The sequence below is a fragment of the Cavia porcellus genome, unplaced genomic scaffold (genome assembly GCF_034190915.1).
Source record: "Cavia porcellus strain 051 isolate PalLab524CR breed Dunkin Hartley unplaced genomic scaffold, mCavPor4.1 scaffold_24, whole genome shotgun sequence".
NCBI classification, from domain to species: Eukaryota; Metazoa; Chordata; class Mammalia; order Rodentia; family Caviidae; genus Cavia; species Cavia porcellus.
The window spans coordinates 12,065,624-12,082,081 of NW_026947507.1; the positions used below are offsets into that span (position 1 = coordinate 12,065,624).

General features: G+C 38.4%; 1 long non-coding RNA gene across 1 annotated transcript in view; it reads right to left on the bottom strand.

Moving 5' to 3' along the window:
- Positions 1-7,534, bottom strand: part of LOC134472658 (uncharacterized) — a 49,078-nt gene extending 41,544 nt beyond the window's left edge. Inside the window, exons 1-2 of the long non-coding RNA XR_010042561.1 lie at positions 7,427-7,534; positions 7,077-7,108 (exon numbers count right to left, since the gene is read on the bottom strand). This is a non-coding gene — a long non-coding RNA (uncharacterized LOC134472658). The remainder of the gene's footprint in view (positions 1-7,076; positions 7,109-7,426) is intronic.
- Between the last annotated feature and the right edge of the window lie 8,924 nt (positions 7,535-16,458).

Genomic DNA, 16,458 nt, shown 5'->3' on the forward strand with positions numbered 1-16,458 from the left:
TGAGGGGTATGGAGACACACCCAGACTAGAAATCTGGCATTAAGAACCCCTATGTCCTGTCCTCACCTGTTCTGTGATACTGAGAAAGTTAACAGCACATTCAGAACATCAGTATCCCCAGTGTTTAAGAAAGCCAAATAAATCGTTGAGAACTTCCTAATTGTAAACTACCCATATAATGTTTATGATAAACATTTAAGAAAAAAATACACCAACAGATTCAAACAAGTCGACATCTATAACAAGTTTTGAGGTTAAAAACTCATGAGAATTAGTGACCAGAGGCCAGCCTGCAAATTCAACCAACTGCAAAGGCAGAATCAGTCAAGAATACGGTGGATAGCAAAGGGAGTGATTGATAGAACAAATTCCTAAAAACAGATGAAGGCAACACAGAACTACTAAGCGTGTGAATAATCATCCAACCAGAGGGGCCAAAAATAACATACTTTTGCAACTAGCAAATTTGCAAACATGCAAAAATTATCTTTTTATATCATGTTTGTGGGAATGTAAATTGATAAAATTTATGACAAATCTTACAATTAATAACAAAAACTTTAAAATACTGTATTTCCACTATTCTAGCAATATTAGCTTGTATACATTTATCCTAAGGCAATAATTATAATATGTTTAAGTACTGAGCTATAAGTTTATGTATTATCATGTTGTTTCTTTTTTTGGGGGGAGGGAAGGGATCACCGATGATCGAACTTACGACCAAGCAGGCACTTATGCCGCTGAGCTAAGTCCTCGACCCCTTATCATGTTATTTCTGAAGTCAAAAAATTATTAAAAATCGTAAATACCCAACAATAGATATTTAGTCATTATTTACTAGTAGATGTCTTTTACTATTTATCTAAGTGGTACATTTTATCACAGATATCATTAATCGATTAAAAATGGTCTCAGAAAACTAATGATGTACAAAGATATTCACAGCATATTAAATGGAAAATTTATTACAAAACAGTACAGTCCAGTTTTTATAAGAAAGAATAGATACGTTTACCTGTATGCATATTCACCTAGCACAAGTGGGATGTGTATGTGTTTGTGTGTATAAGCATGTGTGTACCTATATTAAATGGTTAAGGTTAACCCAATGAGATCTCAAATTATAAGAAAAACAAATTTATTCTCAAAAACAATAAAATATCCCTAGCTTCATAGTGTTCAATCTAACAAATGAATTTTTATTTATTGAAATAAGATTTGAAAAACATTTATAAAAGTAGTGATTATAGGCATATCTTCAGTTATCATATATTTTATTTTTAAAACTTTTAATAACTAAAATAATAACTTTTAATATCAGAAAAAAGTTATAGTGAAGTGAAATATTTAATTTTCACACAAGTCAAGTAAATCTAAAAGGTATAACTTCTTAATTACTTTGGCTTTTGGATCCCCATCCTCTGGCTAACAGAAATCACATATAGCAGAAATATATCTATCATATGATAGATTTATATTACAATATGTTTTGGCCAAAAGATTTAGTGTAATCCACTATCACTCATGTTAGAAAATATTTGCTCATCAGGATAAAAATGAAAAATGTTTGATCTTTTAGACTACGTTCTCCTTCTGTTTTCTTCCTAAAATAGTTCTCTGGTGCATGATAAGAAGGAAACAATACCCTCATGGAGAAAAACGGAGGCTCTTAGAGCATGATGTCCTCTACCTGTTCTGGTCCCCAGGGCCAGGTCCTTTGTCCTCTGGGTGTCTCCTGGCCTTCAAGGCTGCAATCTGAGAATGATGTAACTAGTGATCTGCTCTCCCTTGGTTTGGGAAGGATTATCACTCCCTGCTGAGTCAGCCTCAAGTTAGCTCCCCCAGGCTGCAGACTCTTGACTGTCTGCCATGGCCTTCCTCCAGCCCTGGCCCATCAGGACACTGGACTCTGTTGGGAGGTCACCTTTCTTTGCCATTATGTACAAAACGACAGCTCCTTCAGGTCTCAATTTTGCATTCACATCATGTAAGAGCAAAGACATCTTGGAGCTAAAGCATCCTTTCCATCAGCTAGTTTGATGTGACTGAGGTCGAGATCTCTCTTGAAGTTAATGTACCCCAGACTGCTTCTTAGTCTTTTGGCTAAGATCAAGTGAAGTTCATTTTCCTTAAAGCACATGCCTCTGAAAGTACTTCACTCTCTCCATTCTTTCTCTTCTCCATTTTCCCACTGTCTTCCAGGACCTTCTTAAATGGTCAGGCTTTCCTTTTCCTCCAGCTATATCCTAACCCATTTCCTCCCCACTCCAGCCAGACATGCAGGGTTCCTCTCAGTCTAATGACAAAAAATGTGTTCAAGGGTTCAGTGGTTAGTTTGACAAAGAGATACAGGAGGCCTTATTCAAGAAAATCATTTACACCATTTTTTGGGGTCATCAAATATTAAAATTGAGTATCATTTTGGTCTATCCATTGACATTTCTCCCATGGACATTAATTTAGATGAATGATAAAATTAGAAGACATAAAAGCTTAACTCAAAAAAACTAAAAGAAGACAAAAACCTTTGAAATCCTATCTCCATTCAAGTTATTTAGGAAATAGTCTGCCTAAATGTACAAGTAGATAAAACAAGGAGATACAAGAAAAGAAAGAATGAAGCTTTGAACTGAGACTTAGAAAGATGTTAAAATTTAACAAGGGCATTGAGAGAAACAAGTGGAAAATAGTTACAATGATTTGTGTATTTTTATTTGCAACATTTGATGTTTTTCTAAGTACTATAGTTGCTTTGCAGGCAGTTATAATGCACACAATCTTCCTGCAAAGGGGCACAAAACATACTAGAGACTAAGATAAAGAACCAAGACATCCATGCCGCGAGTATTTCAACACCACCTCCTTCCAGAGAGAATTTTAGATGTTACAAAAGTAAAAGGAGCAAGATTTAGCCCCTGGGTTACTTTAAATATTGAAGGAAATGGTGAAATCAGGAGTAACTAAGAAACTTCAAGCCAGACCCACTACAGAAACTTAAGAATTTTAAAAAGGAAAAGTCCCACTTTCAGTTTTACTCTTAACATAGAATAATAATAATTTATTCCCACATACAAATTTTCTGTTACAACAATACAAATAGATATGAAATTTTTAAATTCAAAAATTTGTAGTGATCAGTATGTTTAATGACAGTCAGATGCAGTGATGGTAACAAGCACTCTGATTTAGAAAATAGTTTATCATCTCTCACAATTCGTGTGGATTTGTGCGTGTCACCTCTCATTGACTTTCTACTGCTTGTACATTACATTAGTTTTGCAGTTTTCTAAGAGTTTTTTCTGCAAGCAGCAGATGAGTTGAATCCTATATCAGTTGAACTCTGTATGAAGTTTGTTACTTCACTAGGTATAATATAAAGTTACATATGAACTTTGATCCAACATAATACAAGTTTAGAATATTTAGAAAAAATCAGGATTTGATTAATAATTATCATAGATTAACTTTACACATACTACTATTCAGATATGTGAAGAAAATCAGGGCTTCCTTGTTTGCTTTAATGAACTGAATCTTTGTATATTTCTTATTGAGCTACAGTTCACAAACCACACTCCTTTGAAAAGGTGTACAGCTCAGTGATTTTTAGTATATTCACATTTTAGCAATCATCACCGTGATCTAGTCCTAGAACATCTTGTCACCACAAAAGAAACCCCACCCCATTAGCAGCGACTGTTCTTTCTCACCACTGGCTCTTGGCAACTTCTAATTCAGTTTCTGTCTTCATGGATTTATTTGCCTTCTTTAGATATTTCACACAAACAGAATCATACTCTATGCAATCTGCCAAATTACTCTTGTGTGTTCCCACCATGCTTTAGGAACTCAGAGATCACTGTTACTTCATACTTTTCCAGCTTCAGGCCATTTAATTTTGGTGAACACTCATTAATCTTAAAGTACACTCACTAACAGACTGTTTCCTCCTTCCCTTCTTCCTTCCTAAGTTGACCTGGAAACAGGAGAAACCTAAGGAGTCCTCTTTGCTGGGCAGGGAAGAGAGGATCTCTGCTGGCCTCTTCCAGCTGGTGACCTGATAACTCTGGGCTCTGGATCAGAGATGGCTGGTCCTGGCCAGACTCTTGGAAGATGATGGTGTCTTCTGTTGCTGACACCTGAGCCTGACACTGACTCCAGCCACAAAAATCACTGCCTATGCTCTCCCCTCTTGTCAGATCCAGGCTCTGTGGCTCATGATCCACTCATTCTACTCTGATGGGGACCTGGGACTGTTTTTATTACCACAATGGACGCTGCACCTATTCCAGTGTCTGACACATAATATACATTCAACCACACCTTGGGAATGAGTAGATGAATCCTTTAAAATTCTGCTGACATATTACCTCCTCTGAATCCTTCGCTACCATACCCACCGTTTCCCCAGTGGACCTTTGGGCTTCCAACAGAAGATGGTCTTGCTGATTTAAGAGTGTTTGTTGGTTTGTACTCCAACCGTGCTACAAGTATGTCTTCTCCCATGTGTTATCCCCATCCCTCTCTCTGCCAGATGAAGAACTTCTCAAAGCTGTCCTCAGATCCTTGCCACATAAATTATATGCTCAACATATATTAAAAGTAACTGAATTTAGAATTTCTAATTATCTACATTTCTATTTTAAAATTGTAATATGCACATTTTATGAAACAATCATATGGCACAAGCAAGTAAATATAAGTAAGTAAATATAAAATAAAAAATAAGCCTCTATTCAATTTATTTTAAGTAGTCTCCTGTTTGTGGAAATTTATGTTGATCTCTCTGCTTTGAGTAAGCACATGAGTGTCATTTTACCATTTGTATTGGTAAAAGAGAAAGTTTGCACAGATGTTTCTAGGGGAAGAAAAGCATGAAGGAATAACTCATTTTCAAAATCACTTGTCAGAAGATGTAGTGGACTTGCAAACCAGAAGTGTAACTTTCATTTTAGTGACAACCCCTGCTTTTGTTGACATGTATATGTCTTAGCCCTTCAACAAGACTGAATTCTGTCCACTGGGAAGTCAAACATATTTATGTTGATGACTGCTTGATCTCCTACCTGCCACCATATGCTTGTAGATGGAACCCAGAATAAATAATCATTTCATCATTTGTGGGCTATAAATGTGGAACTGAGGTACTGAATTGAGGAGCTCAGATTTTGAACCATGTGCTGTGTTGAAAAAAATTCATATTTTAGATATTAATTCTTCTAATGCTTCATTTGCATCAAAATTCCATGCATTTCCTCCAAAGTCATTCCAAGATTCGACCCCAATGACATTTCTCAAGAAGGCTTTGGATAAAGAGAGACAAGCAAGATATTCTTTCCTTCAAAGTCAGTGAAATCATCTATCCTGGAACCAAAAGTGCTCTTGATTTAAAAGCGGGGGGGGGGGGGATCAGAATAGTAGGATTATAAAAATCACTGGAACAACAACAGAAGCAGCCCAGTGTGGCATTTATGAAGCATGGCTCTGAACCAACTGCCTGGATTCAGATTACAGGTCTAGCGCTCATGGTGTGCTTTGGACAAATTGTTTATAGCCTTCATTCCCTTGTAAATTGGGATAACAACAGTACCTACCTGCCAGCATTCTGTGGAATCTGAGTTTATATATTCCCGCAAAGAACATTTAGAATAGTGGCCAGCATTTAGTCACTTGTTCCTTACCCACTGTCATCACCACAGCCATCACCCATTGCAATTCTGATATGTTGTTGCCCTGGACTAAAGGCGAAAAGCTCAGCCCATTCCCAGTAGCCCTCTTCTCCAAAACCATCATTTCATGGCCCATCTTAAACCACCAGGTAAGGCAATTATGAAATAAAGAGCCCAGATAATTATTGTCTTAATTTGCTTTGTGTTGCTATGACAGGATGCCTGAGACAGAATGATTTATAAAGTACAGATATCTATTTCCTACATTTTTGGAGTCTGGGAGGGTGCAGAGCAAAGGCTACAAGGGACAAGGCATCCTTGTTGTGCTCTCCCAAGGTTAATGGGAGAAAGGGAGAGACAGAGAGAGAGAGAGACAGAAAGACAGACAGGCAGACACAGAGAGACAGAGAGAAACAGAGAGACAGACAGAGAAAGAGAAAAGAGAGAGAGACTAAATTTATCATTTTATCAGGAACTCACTCCTGTGGTAACTAACCCATTGCAGCTATAATGACATTAATCCATTCAAAAGAGCAGAGCCTTCAAGACTGTATAAAGTATTAAGCTGAACTTTGGGGACACATTCAGACCATAACACCCTCTTACATAGTGGTGCTATACAGAAAGACATCATTACCTTCTGTTTTCTTTGCAAAAAGCTTTTCTAAACTACAGCCTAGCCACCACCATCCTGCTCAGGGCAACAAAGAATGAAGCAAATCCTCCCAAATAAAGGAGCAAGAAAGGTGAACATGGATAAACCTGTCCCTTTATTGGTTTGTGACATTCCAGCCTCTGACCTAAAGGTCAAATAATCTTGTTTTGAAAATGGACACAACTCACATGGAGTTTTGGCTCCTGTGAAGCCAAAGCTTCTTTGAGATCCAAAAAAAGACTCTGCTATTTTACAGTCCTATCAAGTTTTACAGTGCTGGCTGATTTCTGGAAATAAACTTGCCATTGAAAGCATAACGCAAACACCTTTTTGAATTGTTTCAAGCAATCTATGGAAGGGTAATGCCAGCCAGCACTCTCAAAGGCCTCATTGTGAGTCTTTGTGCTTGGAGCCTACTAATTGCTGGCCCCCTTCCATCTCCTTTCTGAAAACACAACACCATATTTGTCTCTCAGCTGCCACTATTTGTTAGGAGCCTATAAACAGAAAAGATTCTCCCTTAGCAACCACTGTGAGAAAGTAGAGCGACACCCCCACCCCAGTATAAGAGACAGAAAGGAGAAAAGCAAGGGAAATAAATGATACAAAGTTACCCATGGAAGTCAGAATGACAAACTAATAACAAACTTTCAGCAGCACTGGCTGTGGATGTCTTGGGAGGAAGACTCTTTACAGCAGCTTCAGAGCCAGCTGCCAACAGATTAAAACGCGACTGGAAATGATCTCACCATCAGTCGTAGACGTCTGGTCACACGGATATCTGCAAGTTAACCAGGAATAATCCAGTTACGTTATTTGATTTTATTTCCTTGGAGAACTCTCCAGGGCTCATCTTTCTAATTTTAGTCCTCAGCGTCAAACACCACGGGAAGCATCATCAAAGCAGCTCAAAGACTAGGCATTTTTCAGAACAGGTAAAGTTCTAGAAAGCAGAATCCTCCTAAAAGCAGCTGGAGATCAAAGCCTTAGAGGGAAGGAGGGATGGTAGGAAAAACAAGCCTTTGTCTTCTCTGATGGATGCTATATTTCAGAAAAAGACAGAAAAATCATCGTATTTGTAAAGAAACACGAACCTGACCTTGACAAAGAACACCGTGGAGGATCTGTGGGCATGCTCCTGGCCATTTAATCTTTCAGAAAGCTCAAATGCTTCAGGAGTTAAGTCAGTCCCCCACTTGCCAGCCTGAGGACAGTTAGCTGGGAAAACAGGGCTTGTAGGCATGGAAACATCAGGCGAGTTGGTAACGAAATTCATGACAAGGTTTACTGGAGAAAAAGTCATGGAACATCTTCAAAAGGAAAAAAGAGTTTTGATGCAGCTCTGTGAGGCCAAATAGCACAACATTTAAAATGGAAATAACTGCCACTTGTAGTGACACACGCCTGTAATCTCAACACTCTGGGAGGTTGAAACAGGGGAATTGGAAGTTTGAGCCCAGCCTGGGCAATTTAGCAAATTAGTGAAAATCTGTCTCAAAATAAAATAGTACAGGATTGGTGATGTAGATCACTGCAGAGGCCCTGTTCAGTATCCAAAAGAAAGATAAATAAAATACACTAAGCTTTAGTGACTGAAAGGAAAGAATTAAGCTTGTGTGATCCATGATCTTTCCCTGTGAATTTGACAGGGAATTTCCCTGTGATGCCTGCCTATCTGCAAGCATCAGGGTTGCTAATAATCAATTACAGAAGTACAAGTCATGCCAAAGAAGATTGTACTTCACATCCTGTCCTTGAAGACATGCAGCAATAAAGAGATTGCTTAGAGCTTAACTCTCATAAATCTTTGTTTCAAAGCTGGAAAATGTAAAAATATTGTGAACAAAATGCTTATCAAAGGCCAACCACCATTTGTCTCATTCTGACCTTCACATTAGCGTGTTGCCACTGCTGCATTACAAATAAGGAACTGAAGCCCAGGGAGGTTGGGGTCAGGATACAGCAGAGCCAGGCTTTGAATTTCACATAAAGTTCCTTCTGCCCCACATAGGCTGAGATCTAGGTCAGGATGCATGCAGGGAGCCAATGTATGCAGTAGGAGTCATTCTTACAGTGCTTATGCTCCCCCATTGTTATGGTTTGTGTTTGGATGTCCCTCAAAGCCTCATGCTGTCATCAGGGGTGAGACTTTCCAACACAGCTAAAGCTAGTATTTGTGATTAGTTCATTGTCCAGTGCTGGGATTGGCGGTCTGAGTGCTGTACCTGCCCAGGAGCAGGGAGCTGGCATACAATACAAGGGAGGGAAGGAGACATGATCTCCCTTTTTGTCCTTTTTGCTCCTGTCACTTGAAGCCACCATGAATGGTTGACCCTCAGCCACACCACCCTGCCTTGGAAGCCAGCTGAGTATGGGCTCAAACCTCCAGAAACCGTAAGCTAAATAAACCTTTCCTTCCTTCACTTTGGGTGTCAAATATTTTGTCTCAGCAACAAAAGAAAAGTAATTAAAACACCCACCAAAAATGCTGTATTGCAACATAGACAAAGGTTACCAGCTGGTGTTTTTGCTCATCATTCATATAACAAATACCAAAGCAATCAACTTTTAAAAGATGTGTTATGACTCAGAGTTTCAGAGGTTCCATTCCAAGATCATTTGGCCTCACTGCACTTAGCACAAGTGTGTAGCAGATAAAACCAGTCACTTTGTGGCATCCTGAAAGAGAGAATGGGGAACAGGCTGATGTCCCACTGTCTCCTTTGAAGGCAAACTTCCAATGACCAGAAGACTGCCCAGTAAGCCCCACTTAATGCTAACTACGTGGGCCTTTGAGACATTCAATCTCGAAATTTATAGCAGCTAGGTTTGAAAACTCTTTTCCTTGATTATAAATTTTTTTCTTACATTTTCTCTCTCTCCCTCCTTCCTTCTCTCCCTCCCTCTTTTTTTTCTCTCTTTCTATCTTTCTTCTTCTCTTTTCACATTACATTAGGGCCCCACATATTCTTAAGCACCAGCGCACAATGAACTCAAGATTTCCCCGAGTCCTCACAGTAGCTGGAAGGTGCCCCAGTGGCTGCACTGCCCAAGTCTGCCTGCCTATCCAGGACTCCTTCCTCACTGCGTACCAGCCTAGCAGCTTCATTGGCTGGTACTTAATAGCACAGACAATAATGGGCAGCAACATGGCCTCCAGGCCAAATAGAAAATGTGTCACCAGCTGCTACTTTTTCTCATAATCGCTGGTCTCATTGTTAACATAGCAGAGCAACAAAAACTGGAGAAATTGTTGTAGAGTCAATTGGGCTCTCACCCTCCAGAACCTGTAAGTACAACTCTCATTTAAGGATAGTAGTACAACCTTATATAATTAGGACTATCATAAAAATTGCCATATTCCAACATAATTCCTCTTCTTTTATATACAATTTTAAATAACTTTCTTTTTCCTTCATTCTTCCAAAATTGTACTTTAGATAGTGAAGAAATAATTTTTTCCTATCACCATACTAGCTGCTCAGATACAATGATTCATGTGTCCCCTGGTAACTTGAATAACATGAATGTTTCTTCCCAAGAGTCTGATTTAATGTAAGGAGAGAGAGAGAGAGAGAGAGAGAGAGAGAGAGAGAGAGAGAGAGGCAGAGAGACACAGAAAGAGACAAAGAGACAAAGACAGAGAGAGACAGACAGGGAGATGGAAAGAAAGAAAAATTGGAGATCCAAAACATTTTCACGCACCAAAACCAAAGTTTCTCAAGGATTATTTGTAATACGTAATTATGTACATCTTCAACCATTAATTTACATAAATATACAATTTAAGAAAATATGATATATACTAACAATGCCAAATTGGTGAAGGTGTGGAGCTCTTGCCCCATTACACACTGCTGAGTACAAAGTGGTGTAACTACTTAGAAAAACTGTATGAGAGTCTCTTAAAAATCTAATCCAGTCAGCCCACTCCCAGGTATTCAGCCAAAAGAAATGAATTTAAATTTTCACACAAAGATTTATATATGAATGTTCACAGCAGCATTATTTGTAACTAAAAAGTGTAAATAACCCATATATTCATTAACAGGTATGGATAAGCAAATGGTGGTGTATCCATAACAATAAAATGCTACTCTGGCAAAATAAAGTAAGGTGACAAGGTGGTAAATGAGTAGACAACTGACACAAGCAAGCACCTGAGTGCATCTCCCACCCATTGTACTCAACAAAAGAAGGCAGACACAAAGGAGTTCATTCCGCCTGGTTCTTCTTGTATAAAATTCTAGAAAATGCACAGTGACAAAAAGCAGATGAATGGTTGCTTGAGGTCAAGGACAAAGGGAGAGAAGAGCTCCAAAGGGACACAAGAAAACATTCAGGGGTAATGAAAATGTTAACATCTTCATTGTGTCAATGATTTCATGGGTGAGTACTAAAGTCCAAACACTTCACGTGGATGTCTTTTGCTGTGTCTAAATTATGCCTCAATAAAAATTAACTATAAAGTACCACTTGATGAATTAGGAATGAATGTTTGCATTTGAATGTCAACATTCTTCTGTTTATAAAAGAATTCCCCACAGAATCTCTACATCTCAGGGGCATTTTAAATATGAATTTATTTGTAAAGGCAAAACAACAGATTATAGCAGTTATTCACAAAATGTTTCCTTCCATGTCTCAGAAATCCAGTTATCCCTCCATTCATGTGTGTATTGAGACTGCAAAAGCACTTGATATTATATTTCCACCATCAATGTCCTTGACCAAACTAATTGGCTTCCATATCTGGCTTAAAATGGTTTCCTTAAACCCCTAACCAAAGCCCCACCAAGAACCACCTATAGCTTTAGAAAGGTTAGGCTTTACTAGCAGAGGTGCTAAGTGCTGAGCTATTTTACCCTTGCCTAGGATTGTTTTCCATCCTAGGTCTTTTTGAAAACTTTCTGGGTGGGCTACCTTCTGGCCCAAGATGATTATATGTTTCTAGCAGTTAGTCCTGAGTAGATTCTGACAAACATTCCCAATGCAGGGCAGAGGGTGTGAAACTTCCAACATTCAGAACTGGAAAGGTTTCTACCTCAGCAGTGCAAGGCAGAAACATCAAACAGGATGCTTTTAAGACCCACAAATCTGAATTTTATCCTCATAGCTGCAGGTGCATGTCTAAGGAGAGAACTCATGTTCCAGAAATATCCCTTCACCCTGGAGTATAAGAAAGAGAACACAACTGTCGTGATAGTGCTTTGGTAAGTGTCATGGTTTATGTTGGTGGCCCCCAGGCCTCATGCGTTTGCATTATGCATTTGTGATTGGTTCATTGCCTAGCACTTGTATAGGGGTTGTGAGTGCTACACTAGCCTAGGGGTGGAGCCAGGATGTAATGCAATGGCAGGAAGAAGGTGTGTCTTGCTCTTTTGCAGGTTTCTGTCCTGCCGTTTGCAGCTGCCATGAACTGCGGCCCTGCCATGCCACCCTGCCTTGAGCCAACTGAGTACGGTCTGAAACTCTAAAAAATTCTAAGAAATAAGCCTTTCCTTTCCCAACTTGGTGCATCACGTATTTTGTCTCAGCAATGAGTTAAAAGTAACTAAGAAAGTAAGATTCCTTTTAGCATTGTGCCAATGTATGAACAAATTCTTGTGGCAGTTGCAGGAGTTTTCAAAGCAGAAAGAAAAATAAATAGAATCTATTCAGAGACCTCTCAAGAGGAGAAGGTTATCCACAAGAAGAATGGTATCATATATAACACTGGGTCACCATGTGCATTGGACTCATTTTCCCTCATTATCTTCTCATTATAAAGGCGATGGCAAGATTTTGAGTCTTCCTCATCATTACTGAAGGACAGAGATTTCAGTCACTAATGCTACTGGGTATTGCTGTAACTCCATGTGTCATTTTGCAACCATAAATTACACAGAGACAGATGACCTAGAAGAAAGGGGATTAGGAGTCTGACCTTTTCAGCTGAAGGACTAAAAATATCAAAATTTGTTTGATGAGTTAGCATAATCCTCTGTGAAACACAAGAACACAAAAGAACAATAGTCACATTCATTATAACGAGGGAGGGATGTCTGGACACGCAGTGGGACCTAAGTCATGCAGAAAATTGCCGGTGCTTGGGTGAATGTGCAGCTGTTGCTGATACTCCATTGCCCACCACTCTGTCACACAGTATATGCTAAAAAATGATGGCTCCACACAAGAATAGAAAGGATGTGTCACCAAAAGCTATAACACCAAGGCTTGACATGAGCAGAAGAAAGCACCAGAAGCAGAAAATCCAATTGGTCTCCCCGGCCATTGCAGGAAGACAAGGATGCCAGTCACTTGGGGAACCTAACTGTCCTTGGTCCAGCCTGCTAGGACTGGAAATACTGATACCAGCTCAGAGGCCCTCTGTTCCCAGAGAATGTGGAGGGCCTTCCTAGGGAATGCTAAGATCACCACCATGTGCCATCATAAACACCAGTGAGATGGAAGCAGGTATATCTCACCCCTCAGGTGTGAGCTGCCTTCAAGTTAAAGAGACTGAGAAATAGAAAACTGAACTGATCAGCACTATTGTGTTGAGAATTTGGCTCTGAGGAATAGAAACTCAGACCTTCTCAGGATATAGTAACATTAGAAAGCTTAGAGCTCACCATCTGCTGACACACAGGCCTGGACATTTGTCGACCCCACTGATTGTAGCAACACCCAGAAGCCAGCAAGAAAGAAGGGACAGCAATGAGACTGTCCAGGGAGACAGAAACAGTCATTTATGTGCTTCCCATCCACACTCACTGCCCATGGAATCTTCTCTAAGCGAAAGGTCAAATGTAGCAATTAATTTTTGCATCACACTTAAAGTTTATGGTTTTCCTGGACTTGCTCACTAGTACGACTTGTGCTTAGCTGACCAAGTTAGGGAGAAAGTGTCCTTTCCAGTTTGAAAACAAATAAATACTTTGTACATTTAACTCCTACTCACAATGTTTGCTCAGTTGTAAGCTTTTTTGCTGAATAACCACAAAATAGGTTTAAATAAAGTATAAAGGAAATTGGATTCCATCAATCAATACAACAGAACCAAAATTAGATGTCATAAGGTTATAACATTTTACCACTTATAATTAATGTTGTCTGTGCATGCCCCTCCTGAAAAAATATTTATGTAATGTTACATTTCCTGCAAGAAATTCGTCTCCTGACTTCCTTAGAAATTGAAAAACTGCATCAGGAGTTACGGAAAAAGAGACAACTATTTTAGTCCCATTGCTTAATTTTAAACAAAATTTATAGAAAAAATATTCTTCTATCCAAATAAAAGATGAATTACTTTTGAAGCTTTGTCTACTTTCACACAGAAAAGCCTTTTAAGTTACCATAGTCTTGGGCCATGTCATCATTCTTTTGCTTGAAATAAAGTCGAGCACTAATATTTAAATTGGAAATGATTAAAATTTGTACTTTTTCTTTTTCATGAGAAGTGCTGATTTCTCAGGAAAATGTGTTCCTTTTCATCTTTTCTCTCCGAGATATGATATCCAACGATACTATATTGATAATTAGTAAAAACTACTCTGAAAGCGTACTGATATCATGGCTTCTATTTTTCCCTTTTGAGACAAGCCAAGATCCGGTTACCATGAAGCCATCGTCATTTTCTCTCACTACAGTGCTTGTTTCCCCACATAGGATTCGAGTCAGACAACTTGGCTGTGTGACCATGTGAGATTCAGTTAGCTCTTTGGGTTCTAGGCCTCTCTGCTGTAGAGTGAAGTCACAGCACAGCTTAGTCCGCAAGGCTGATGTAGAAAAACTCTGTAAATAGTAGTTGGGGGGAGTGGGGAGAGTTACTGGACATGCTTGAATTGCAGCTACCATATTGTTGTATCTCCACAGAGTAATGACAATCAAGTTCTGAGTAGGACTCGGAGGAATGTATTGATTAGTCAATTGATAGACAAATTTGAATGGATGTCCATGAGATGAAAAGTGTCCAAGGCTGAGTTGTCCCTTTTCTCTTATGGGAAATAATTTCTCAAAAGAATTTAAGAGAAACTGAGAGGTCCTTGGAGTAATGTAGTAGGGAAAAGTTTGCACAAGGCATATGGAAATCCTACTTTTATAACTTTCTGCATATATCAGTGAATCCCTGACAAGAAATTTCCAGAAAAACCAGCATCATTTATAAACTATCTAGAATCCACCTGTACAAAAGTGATTGAGATAAAAGTACAGACTTCAGAATTATATCTACCTGGATTCAAATACTGTCTCTGCCATTATTTACTGGAATTCATTGGGGGAATAATACTTAATATTTTTGTATGTTAATTTTCTTATAAATAAAATTAGAATATTAACAATTCCCTCATGGTGTCATAAACAGTGTTAAATGACTTACATCTATAGGGGTTTCGAAATGTAACTGAATCTGATAAGTACTCAGGAAATGTTAACATTTATAAATTCAGCTAAATTTATCTGGTTTCTATTATATTCTACTCCAAATACAAAGAGCGCTGGGGATTTAGCTCAGCAGCGTAAGTGCCTGCCTTGCAAGCAGGTAGTCGTGAGTTCGATCCCTGGTACCAATAAAAAGGAAAAAAAAAGACAAAAAAAAATCCAATGATAACCAAATACAAAGAGCAACAAGACAGAAAAAGTAATATTTATTGAATTTCTATGATGCCATCACCATGACAGATGCCATATAGACATGCAATCTTAATTAGTTTTTAATTAGTAACTTTATTAGTAGATACAATTTGTTCAGTTTTATAAGTGAAGAATATAAGAAAAAGAGAGATGAACTATGCTTCTTAATGTTTCAGACTAAGTGTAAAGTAGGGATTTGAAATCAAAATTAAGGATTTTTGATGGATCCCTAAACCTCCTATAGGACATAGCCCTTCAAGAATGGTCATGGATGAAAGACCTGCATATTAACAACTAAACATAATGAGACATAAGTGCCAAAGTAGATTCATACACTAAGAAGAAATACTTACTTAGAGGACTGAGGTGTTCCATGGGAGTTTAAAGATGTAACATTTTGTTATAAAGATTTCTCTGGTAAAATAAGGACATTAAGCATAGAAAGGAAGGAGAGGCAGAGTCAGAGGTACAAAAAAAAAAAATGCCAATGGCAATAAAGGACCAGAAAAGAAAATGACCGAGAATGCTGTCTCCAAAATGGGAAGTTGGGTATAGAGAATCCAACACACAAAGCATGCTGCTGCCGTGGACTTATCGCCAGTTTCCATTGTTAGCACCAAGCTTTCTGAGATCACTACCTCTTTTCAGCAGACCACACCTAAGCTTTGCTGCATTTGCAAAGTATACATCTCTACTTCTTATTCACTGTCACCCAATGAGTGTGTGTGATACATAACCCTGATCCACCCGTCCCATCTGCTTGAGGATACATTGATCCAAGATACTGTAGCCCTGTCCCCTTTTCAGGCAAAATGGATCCTTCTGTTTAAATTCAATTAAGTTAAGTTAAACTAATCTTTGTTAGTTTTTACAGAACTCTTTTGGAGTCATTACTGTATTGTAATAGATTATCCAAGTGCCTCTTAGTGTGAACCCCTTAGGAAAGCTTTAGATTTTTTTTCACCTTCAATGTCTAGTCTAATGCCTAACACCTAAACATTTGGTGCATGAGTGAGTGAATGAATGAATGATTACCCAAACACGATAGCCAGGCATTTAAGAGCTTCATCAAAGGAATACATCTAACCAGCCTAAGGTCTTATTCCAACAACCTTAATATGAGATTTTTTCAGGCTAATCTTCTCATTACTCAGTCCTCTTTCTACCAGGTAGGATGTTTTTATTGTTACCTATGTAACTTAGCTATGCACAGTCCAAACTTCTTTCCTTTGCCAACAAAGATCAAATATTTTATTCATGATGTACAAAATTTTCAAGCACTTTCCTCGCTATTTTCATTCTTAAATTTTTTTTCAGAATTGTCTTTAATTTTTGAAAGCTTTAATATTCAGTTTATCCTTGCATTTATTTAATAAAACACACATTGGCTTCTCAAGGAGGAAATGTCATTTTCACACTTTTTTGCCATTACAAAATACTAGACATGTAGAAACTTATTAGGTAATCAAATAGCTAACTGAGCTAAAAGCTGATGGATTTACAATGACTGTTTAG